General features: G+C 29.9%; 1 protein-coding gene across 1 annotated transcript in view; it reads right to left on the reverse strand.

Moving 5' to 3' along the window:
• Positions 1–12,500, reverse strand: part of cd247 (CD247 molecule) — a 32,492-nt gene that overhangs the window by 1,398 nt on the left and 18,594 nt on the right. The gene's annotated exons all lie outside the window — the stretch shown is intronic.

Consider the following 12,500-nt stretch of genomic DNA (forward strand, 5'->3'; position numbering starts at 1 on the left):
TGGTAATAACCGGTAACAACTGTCGTAACAACCAGTAATAACTGTAGTAAACACTGGTAATAACGGGTAACAACTGTTGTAATAACTGTAGTAGTAACTGTAGTAATAACTGTAACTGTAGTAATAACTGTAACTGTAGTAATAACTGTAACTGTAGTAATAACTAACTGTAGTTATAACTGTAGTCATTCATTTATATTTATTACATTACATTACTTATATTATAATACTAATTTAGACCAAATCTGCAGCACTTTGACACTTTGTATTATATTAATTAATGCTGTTATATTAATAATTTATATAAAATCTGCTTCACTTTGACAGTATATTACATTATATGATATTATGCGTTAGACTCAGGGTATATGTTGAGGTATATCTGTAGTAATAACTGTCGTCAGGTCAACTATCTCTTCAGGGTGTGAAGAAATATAGAGCTGAGTATCGTCAGCATAACAATGAAAACTAACGCCATGCTTCCTAATGATATCTCCCAGTGGTAGCATGTACAGGGTGAAGAGTAGCGGTCCTAGCACTGAGCCTTGTGGTACTCCATACTGAACTTGTGCTCGCTGGGACATCTCTTCATTTACTGCTACAAACTGATAACGGTCACATAGGTATGATTTAAACCATGAGTAATAACTGGAGTAATAACTGTAGTAATAACTGTAGTAATAACTGTAGAAATAACTGGAGTAATACTGTATTCATTCATTTATATTTATTACATTACATTAATTATATTATAATACTAATTTAGGCCAAATCTGTAGCACTTTGAAACTCTGTATTATATTATGTAATGCTGTTATATTAATAATTTATATAAAATCTGCTTCACTTTGACTGTATATTATATTATATGATATTATGCGTTAGACTCAGGGTATATGTTGTGGAATATAGTGTATAACGCATAATATCATAAATCATACACACTATATACCACAACATATATGATATTATGCGTTAGACTCAGGGTATATGTTGTGGTATATAGTGTATATGATATATGATATTATGTGTTAGACTCAGGGTATATGTTGAGGTATATAGTGTATAACGCATAATATCATAAATCATACACACTATATACCACAACATATATGATATTATGCGTTAGACTCAGGGTATATGTTGTGGAATATAGTGTGTATGATATATGATATTATGCGTTAGACTCAGGGTATATGTTGTGGAATATAGTGTGTATGATATATGATATTATGCGTTAGACTCAGGGTATATGTTGTGGAATATAGTGTATAACGCATAATATCATAAATCATACACACTATATACCACAACATATATGATATTATGCGTTAGACTCAGGGTATATGTTGTGGAATATAGTGTGTATGATATATGATATTATGTGTTAGACTCAGGGTATATGTTGTGGAATATAGTGTGTATGATATATGATATTATGCGTTAGACTCAGGGTATATGTTGTGGAATATAGTGTATAACGCATAATATCATAAATCATACACACTATATACCACAACATATATGATATTATGCGTTAGACTCAGGGTATATGTTGTGGTATATAGTGTATATGATATATGATATTATGCGTTAGACTCAGGGTATATGTTGTGGTATATAGTGTATATGATTTATGATATTATGCGTTAGACTCAGGGTATATGTTGAGGTATATAGTGTGTATGATATATGATATTATGCGTTAGACTCAGGGTATATGTTGTGGTATATAGTGTATATGATATATGATATTATGCGTTAGACTCAGAGTATATGTTGTGGTATATAGTGTGTATGATATATGATATTATGTGTTAGACTCAGGGTATATGTTGTGGTATATAGTGTATATGATTTATGATATTATGCGTTAGACTCAGGGTATATGTTGTGGTATATAGTGTATATGATTTATGATATTATGCGTTAGACTCAGGGTATATGTTGTGGTATATAGTGTATATGATTTATGATATTATGCGTTAGACTCAGGGTATATGTTGTGGTATATAGTGTGTATGATATATGATATTATGTGTTAGACTCAGAGTATATGTTGTGGTATATAGTGTATATGATTTATGATATTATGCGTTAGACTCAGGGTATATGTTGTGGTATATAGTGTGTATGATATATGATATTATGTGTTAGACTCAGAGTATATGTTGTGGTATATAGTGTATATGATATATGATATTATGTGTTAGACTCAGGGTATATGTTGTGGTATATAGTGTGTATGATATGATATTATGCGTTAGACTCAGAGTATATGTTGTGGTATATAGTGTGTATGATATATGATATTATGCGTTAGACTCAGGGTATATGTTGTGGTATATAGTGTATATGATATATGATATTATGCGTTAGACTCAGAGTATATGTTGTGGTATATAGTGTATATGATATATGATATTATGCGTTAGACTCAGGGTATATGTTGTGGTATATAGTGTATATGATATATGATATTATGCGTTAGACTCAGAGTATATGTTGTGGTATATAGTGTATATGATATATGATATTATGCGTTAGACTCAGGGTATATGTTGTGGTATATAGTGTATATGATATATGATATTATGCGTTAGACTCAGGGTATATGTTGTGGTATATAGTGTATATGATATATGATATTATGTGTTAGACTCAGGGTATATGTTGTGGTATATAGTGTGTATGATATATGATATTATGTGTTAGACTCAGAGTATATGTTGTGGTATATAGTGTGTATGATTTATGATATTATGTGTTAGACTCAGGGTATATGTTGTGGTATATAGTGTGTATGATATATGATATTATGTGTTAGACTCAGGGTATATGTTGTGGTATATAGTGTATGATATATGATATGCGTTAGACTCAGGGTATATGTTGTGGTATATAGTGTATGATATATGATATGCGTTAGACTCAGAGTATATGTTGTGGTATATAGTGTATATGATATATGATATTATGTGTTAGACTCAGAGTATATGTTGTGGTATATAGTGTGTATGATATATGATATTATGCGTTAGACTCAGGGTATATGTTGTGGTATATAGTGTGTATGATATATGATATTATGCGTTAGACTCAGAGTATATGTTGTGGTATATAGTGTATATGATATATGATATTATGCGTTAGACTCAGGGTATATGTTGTGGTATATAGTGTATATGATTTATGATATTATGCGTTAGACTCAGGGTATATGTTGAGGTATATAGTGTGTATGATATATGATATTATGCGTTAGACTCAGGGTATATGTTGTGGTATATAGTGTATATGATATATGATATTATGCGTTAGACTCAGAGTATATGTTGTGGTATATAGTGTGTATGATATATGATATTATGTGTTAGACTCAGGGTATATGTTGTGGTATATAGTGTATATGATTTATGATATTATGCGTTAGACTCAGGGTATATGTTGTGGTATATAGTGTATATGATTTATGATATTATGCGTTAGACTCAGGGTATATGTTGTGGTATATAGTGTATATGATTTATGATATTATGCGTTAGACTCAGGGTATATGTTGTGGTATATAGTGTGTATGATATATGATATTATGTGTTAGACTCAGAGTATATGTTGTGGTATATAGTGTATATGATTTATGATATTATGCGTTAGACTCAGGGTATATGTTGTGGTATATAGTGTGTATGATATATGATATTATGTGTTAGACTCAGAGTATATGTTGTGGTATATAGTGTGTATGATATATGATATTATGTGTTAGACTCAGGGTATATGTTGTGGTATATAGTGTGTATGATATGATATTATGCGTTAGACTCAGAGTATATGTTGTGGTATATAGTGTGTATGATATATGATATTATGCGTTAGACTCAGGGTATATGTTGTGGTATATAGTGTATATGATATATGATATTATGCGTTAGACTCAGAGTATATGTTGTGGTATATAGTGTATATGATATATGATATTATGCGTTAGACTCAGGGTATATGTTGTGGTATATAGTGTATATGATATATGATATTATGCGTTAGACTCAGAGTATATGTTGTGGTATATAGTGTGTATGATATATGATATTATGTGTTAGACTCAGGGTATATGTTGTGGTATATAGTGTATATGATATATGATATGCGTTAGACTCAGGGTATATGTTGTGGTATATAGTGTATGATATATGATATGCGTTAGACTCAGAGTATATGTTGTGGTATATAGTGTATATGATATATGATATTATGTGTTAGACTCAGAGTATATGTTGTGGTATATAGTGTGTATGATATATGATATTATGCGTTAGACTCAGGGTATATGTTGTGGTATATAGTGTGTATGATATATGATATTATGCGTTAGACTCAGAGTATATGTTGTGGTATATAGTGTGTATGATATATGATATTATGCGTTAGACTCAGAGTATATGTTGTGGTATATAGTGTATGATATATGATATGCGTTAGACTCAGGGTATATGTTGTGGTATATAGTGTGTATGATATATGATATTATGCGTTAGACTCAGGGTATATGTTGTGGTATATAGTGTATGATATATGATATGCGTTAGACTCAGGGTATATGTTGTGGTATATAGTGTGTATGATATATGATATTATGCGTTAGACTCAGGGTATATGTTGTGGTATATAGTGTGTATGATATATGATATTATGCGTTAGACTCAGGGTATATGTTGTGGTATATAGTGTGTATGATATATGATATTATGCGTTAGACTCAGGGTATATGTTGTGGTATATAGTGTGTATGATATATGATATTATGCGTTAGACTCAGAGTATATGTTGTGGTATATAGTGTGTATGATATATGATATTATGTGTTAGACTCAGGGTATATGTTGTGGTATATAGTGTGTATGATATATGATATTATGTGTTAGACTCAGGGTATATGTTGTGGTATATAGTGTGTATGATATATGATATTATGCGTTAGACTCAGGGTATATGTTGTGGTATATAGTGTATATGATATATGATATTATGTGTTAGACTCAGGGTATATGTTGTGGTATATAGTGTGTATGATTTATGATATTATGTGTTAGACTCAGAGTATATGTTGTGGTATATAGTGTGTATGATATATGATATTATGTGTTAGACTCAGGGTATATGTTGCGGTATATAGTGTGTATGATTTATGATATTATGCGTTAGACTCAGGGTATATGTTGTGGTATATAGTGTGTATGATATATGATATTATGCGTTAGACTCAGGGTATATGTTGTGGTATATAGTGTGTATGATATATGATATTATGTGTTAGACTCAGGGTATATGTTGTGGTATATAGTGTGTATGATTTATGATATTATGCGTTAGACTCAGGGTATATGTTGTGGTATATAGTGTGTATGATATATGATATTATGCGTTAGACTCAGGGTATATGTTGTGGTATATAGTGTATATGATTTATGATATTATGCGTTAGACTCAGGGTATATGTTGTGGTATATAGTGTGTATGATATATGATATTATGTGTTAGACTCAGAGTATATGTTGAGGTATATAGTGTGTATGATATATGATATTATGCGTTAGACTCAGGGTATATGTTGTGGTATATAGTGTATATGATTTATGATATTATGCGTTAGACTCAGGGTATATGTTGTGGTATATAGTGTGTATGATATATGATATTATGTGTTAGACTCAGAGTATATGTTGAGGTATATAGTGTGTATGATATATGATATTATGCGTAAGACTCAGGGTATATGTTGAGGTATATAGTGTATATGATTTATGATATTATGTGTTAGACTCAGGGTATATGTTGTGGTATATAGTGTATATGATTTATGATATTATGTGTTAGACTCAGGGTATATGTTGTGGTATATAGTGTATATGATATATGATATTATGTGTTAGACTCAGAGTATATGTTGTGGTATATAGTGTATATGATATATGATATTATGTGTTAGACTCAGGGTATATGTTGTGGTATATAGTGTATATGATATATGATATTATGTGTTAGACTCAGGGTATATGTTGTGGTATATAGTGTGTATGATATATGATATTATGCGTTAGACTCAGGGTATATGTTGAGGTATATAGTGTGTATGATTTATGATATTATGTGTTAGACTCAGGGTATATGTTGTGGTATATAGTGTATATGATATATGATATTATGTGTTAGACTCAGGGTATATGTTGTGGTATATAGTGTGTATGATATATGATATTATGCGTTAGACTCAGGGTATATGTTGTGGTATATAGTGTATATGATATATGATATTATGCGTTAGACTCAGGGTATATGTTGTGGTATATAGTGTGTATGATTTATGATATTATGTGTTAGACTCAGGGTATATGTTGTGGTATATAGTGTGTATGATTTATGATATTATGTGTTAGACTCAGGGTATATGTTGCGGTATATAGTGTGTATGATATATGATATTATGTGTTAGACTCAGGGTATATGTTGAGGTATATAGTGTGTATGATTTATGATATTATGCGTTAGACTCAGGGTATATGTTGAGGTATATAGTGTGTATGATTTATGATATTATGCGTTAGACTCAGGGTATATGTTGTGGTATAGAGTGTGTATGATTTATGATATTATGCGTTAGACTCAGGGTATATGTTGTGGTATATAGTGTATATGATTTATGATATTATGCGTTAGACTCAGGGTATATGTTGTGGTATATAGTGTGTATGATATATGATATTATGTGTTAGACTCAGAGTATATGTTGTGGTATATAGTGTGTATGATTTATGATATTATGCGTTAGACTCAGGGTATATGTTGTGGTATATAGTGTGTATGATATATGATATTATGTGTTAGACTCAGAGTATATGTTGAGGTATATAGTGTGTATGATATATGATATTATGTGTTAGACTCAGGGTATATGTTGTGGTATATAGTGTATATGATATATGATATTATGTGTTAGACTCAGGGTATATGTTGTGGTATATAGTGTGTATGATTTATGATATTATGTGTTAGACTCAGGGTATATGTTGAGGTATATAGTGTGTATGATTTATGATATTATGTGTTAGACTCAGGGTATATGTTGTGGTATATAGTGTGTATGATTTATGATATTATGTGTTAGACTCAGGGTATATGTTGTGGTATATAGTGTGTATGATTTATGATATTATGTGTTAGACTCAGGGTATATGTTGTGGTATATAGTGTGTATGATTTATGATATTATGTGTTAGACTCAGGGTATATGTTGTGGTATATAGTGTGTATGATATATGATATTATGTGTTAGACTCAGAGTATATGTTGTGGTATATAGTGTGTATGATATATGATATTATGTGTTAGACTCAGGGTATATGTTGAGGTATATAGTGTGTATGATATATGATATTATGTGTTAGACTCAGGGTATATGTTGTGGTATATAGTGTATATGATATATGATATTATGTGTTAGACTCAGGGTATATGTTGTGGTATATAGTGTGTATGATTTATGATATTATGTGTTAGACTCAGAGTATATGTTGTGGTATATAGTGTGTATGATATATGATATTATGTGTTAGACTCAGGGTATATGTTGTGGTATATAGTGTGTATGATATATGATATTATGTGTTAGACTCAGGGTATATGTTGAGGTATATAGTGTGTATGATATATGATATTATGTGTTAGACTCAGGGTATATGTTGTGGTATATAGTGTGTATGATTTATGATATTATGTGTTAGACTCAGGGTATATGTTGTGGTATATAGTGTGTATGATTTATGATATTATGTGTTAGACTCAGGGTATATGTTGAGGTATATAGTGTATATGATATATGATATTATGTGTTAGACTCAGGGTATATGTTGAGGTATATAGTGTATATGATATATGATATTATGCGTTAGACTCAGGGTATATGTTGTGGTATATAGTGTATATGATATATGATATTATGCGTTAGACTCAGGGTATATGTTGTGGTATATAGTGTGTATGATATATGATATTATGTGTTAGACTCAGAGTATATGTTGTGGTATATAGTGTATATGATATATGATATTATGTGTTAGACTCAGGTTATATGTTGAGGTATATAGTGTATATGATATATGATATTATGCGTTAGACTCAGGGTATATGTTGTGGTATATAGTGTATATGATATATGATATTATGCGTTAGACTCAGGGTATATGTTGTGGTATATAGTGTGTATGATATATGATATTATGTGTTAGACTCAGGGTATATGTTGAGGTATATAGTGTATATGATATATGATATTATGTGTTAGACTCAGGGTATATGTTGTGGTATATAGTGTATATGATATATGATATTATGTGTTAGACTCAGGGTATATGTTGTGGTATATAGTGTATATGATATATGATATTATGTGTTAGACTCAGAGTATATGTTGAGGTATATAGTGTGTATGATATATGATATTATGTGTTAGACTCAGGGTATATGTTGTGGTATATAGTGTATATGATATATGATATTATGTGTTAGACTCAGAGTATATGTTGTGGTATATAGTGTGTATGATATATGATATTATGCGTTAGACTCAGAGTATATGTTGTGGTATATAGTGTGTATGATATATGATATTATGTGTTAGACTCAGAGTATATGTTGTGGTATATAGTGTATATGATATATGATATTATGTGTTAGACTCAGAGTATATGTTGTGGTATATAGTGTATATGATATATGATATTATGTGTTAGACTCAGAGTATATGTTGAGGTATATAGTGTATATGATATATGATATTATGTGTTAGACTCAGAGTATATGTTGTGGTATATAGTGTATATGATATATGATATTTTGTGTTAGACTCAGAGTATATGTTGTGGTATATAGTGTATATGATATATGATATTTTGTGTTAGACTCAGAGTATATGTTGTGGTATATAGTGTATATGATATATGATATTATGTGTTAGACTCAGGGTATATGTTGAGGTATATAGTGTATATGATATATGATATTATGTGTTAGACTCAGGGTATATGTTGAGGTATATAGTGTGTATGATATATGATATTATGTGTTAGACTCAGGGTATATGTTGAGGTATATAGTGTATATGATATATGATATTATGTGTTAGACTCAGGGTATATGTTGAGGTATATAGTGTATATGATATATGATATTATGTGTTAGACTCAGGGTATATGTTGAGGTATATAGTGTGTATGATTTATGATATTATGTGTTAGACTCAGGGTATATGTTGTGGTATATAGTGTGTATGATTTATGATATTATGTGTTAGACTCAGGGTATATGTTGTGGTATATAGTGTGTATGATTTATGATATTATGTGTTAGACTCAGGGTATATGTTGTGGTATATAGTGTGTATGATTTATGATATTATGTGTTAGACTCAGGGTATATGTTGCGGTATATAGTGTGTATGATTTATGATATTATGTGTTAGACTCAGGGTATATGTTGTGGTATATAGTGTGTATGATTTATGATATTATGTGTTAGACTCAGGGTATATGTTGTGGTATATAGTGTGTATGATATATGATATTATGTGTTAGACTCAGGGTATATGTTGCGGTATATAGTGTGTATGATTTATGATATTATGTGTTAGACTCAGGGTATATGTTGTGGTATATAGTGTGTATGATTTATGATATTATGTGTTAGACTCAGGGTATATGTTGTGGTATATAGTGTGTATGATTTATGATATTATGTGTTAGACTCAGGGTATATGTTGCGGTATATAGTGTGTATGATTTATGATATTATGTGTTAGACTCAGGGTATATGTTGTGGTATATAGTGTGTATGATTTATGATATTATGTGTTAGACTCAGGGTATATGTTGTGGTATATAGTGTGTATGATATATGATATTATGTGTTAGACTCAGGGTATATGTTGAGGTATATAGTGTATATGATATATGATATTATGCGTTAGACTCAGGGTATATGTTGTGGTATATAGTGTATATGATATATGATATTATGTGTTAGACTCAGGGTATATGTTGTGGTATATAGTGTATATGATATATGATATTATGTGTTAGACTCAGAGTATATGTTGTGGTATATAGTGTATATGATATATGATATTATGTGTTAGACTCAGGGTATATGTTGTGGTATATAGTGTATATGATATATGATATTATGTGTTAGACTCAGGGTATATGTTGTGGTATATAGTGTATATGATATATGATATTATGTGTTAGACTCAGGGTATATGTTGTGGTATATAGTGTGTATGATTTATGATATTATGTGTTAGACTCAGGGTATATGTTGTGGTATATAGTGTATATGATATATGATATTATGTGTTAGACTCAGAGTATATGTTGTGGTATATAGTGTGTATGATTTATGATATTATGTGTTAGACTCAGGGTATATGTTGTGGTATATAGTGTGTATGATATATGATATTATGTGTTAGACTCAGAGTATATGTTGTGGTATATAGTGTGTATGATTTATGATATTATGTGTTAGACTCAGGGTATATGTTGTGGTATATAGTGTGTATGATTTATGATATTATGTGTTAGACTCAGGGTATATGTTGTGGTATATAGTGTGTATGATTTATGATATTATGTGTTAGACTCAGGGTATATGTTGTGGTATATAGTGTATATGATATATGATATTATGTGTTAGACTCAGAGTATATGTTGTGGTATATAGTGTGTATGATATATGATATTATGTGTTAGACTCAGGGTATATGTTGTGGTATATAGTGTATATGATATATGATATTATGTGTTAGACTCAGGGTATATGTTGTGGTATATAGTGTGTATGATATATGATATTATGTGTTAGACTCAGGGTATATGTTGTGGTATATAGTGTATATGATATATGATATTATGTGTTAGACTCAGAGTATATGTTGTGGTATATAGTGTGTATGATTTATGATATTATGTGTTAGACTCAGGGTATATGTTGTGGTATATAGTGTATATGATATATGATATTATGTGTTAGACTCAGGGTATATGTTGTGGTATATAGTGTATATGATTTATGATATTATGTGTTAGACTCAGGGTATATGTTGTGGTATATAGTGTATATGATTTATGATATTATGTGTTAGACTCAGGGTATATGTTGTGGTATATAGTGTATATGATATATGATATTATGTGTTAGACTCAGGGTATATGTTGTGGTATATAGTGTATATGATATATGATATTATGTGTTAGACTCAGGGTATATGTTGTGGTATATAGTGTATATGATATATGATATTATGTGTTAGACTCAGAGTATATGTTGAGGTATATAGTGTATATGATATATGATATTATGTGTTAGACTCAGAGTATATGTTGAGGTATATAGTGTATATGATATATGATATTATGTGTTAGACTCAGGGTATATGTTGTGGTATATAGTGTATATGATATATGATATTATGTGTTAGACTCAGAGTATATGTTGAGGTATATAGTGTGTATGATATATGATATTATGCGTTAGACTCAGGGTATATGTTGAGGTATATAGTGTATATGATATATGATATTATGTGTTAGACTCAGGGTATATGTTGAGGTATATAGTGTATATGATATATGATATTATGTGTTAGACTCAGGGTATATGTTGTGGTATATAGTGTATATGATATATGATATTATGTGTTAGACTCAGAGTATATGTTGAGGTATATAGTGTATATGATATATGATATTATGTGTTAGACTCAGAGTATATGTTGAGGTATATAGTGTATATGATATATGATATTATGTGTTAGACTCAGGGTATATGTTGTGGTATATAGTGTATATGATATATGATATTATGTGTTAGACTCAGGGTATATGTTGTGGTATATAGTGTGTATGATATATGATATTATGTGTTAGACTCAGGGTATATGTTGAGGTATATAGTGTGTATGATTTATGATATTATGTGTTAGACTCAGGGTATATGTTGAGGTATATAGTGTGTATGATATATGATATTATGTGTTAGACTCAGAGTATATGTTGTGGTATATAGTGTGTATGATATATGATATTATGTGTTAGACTCAGGGTATATGTTGTGGTATATAGTGTGTATGATATATGATATTATGTGTTAGACTCAGGGTATATGTTGTGGTATATAGTGTATATGATATATGATATTATGTGTTAGACTCAGGGTATATGTTGTGGTATATAGTGTATATGATATATGATATTATGTGTTAGACTCAGGGTATATGTTGAGGTATATAGTGTGTATGATATATGATATTATGTGTTAGACTCAGGGTATATGTTGTGGTATATAGTGTATATGATATATGATATTATGTGTTAGACTCAGAGTATATGTTGTGGTATATAGTGTATATGATTTATGATATTATATGGTCTGTGTTGCTTCAGCTC

This window comes from Gobio gobio (assembly GCF_949357685.1).
Source record: "Gobio gobio genome assembly, chromosome: 3".
NCBI classification, from domain to species: domain Eukaryota; kingdom Metazoa; phylum Chordata; class Actinopteri; order Cypriniformes; family Gobionidae; genus Gobio; species Gobio gobio.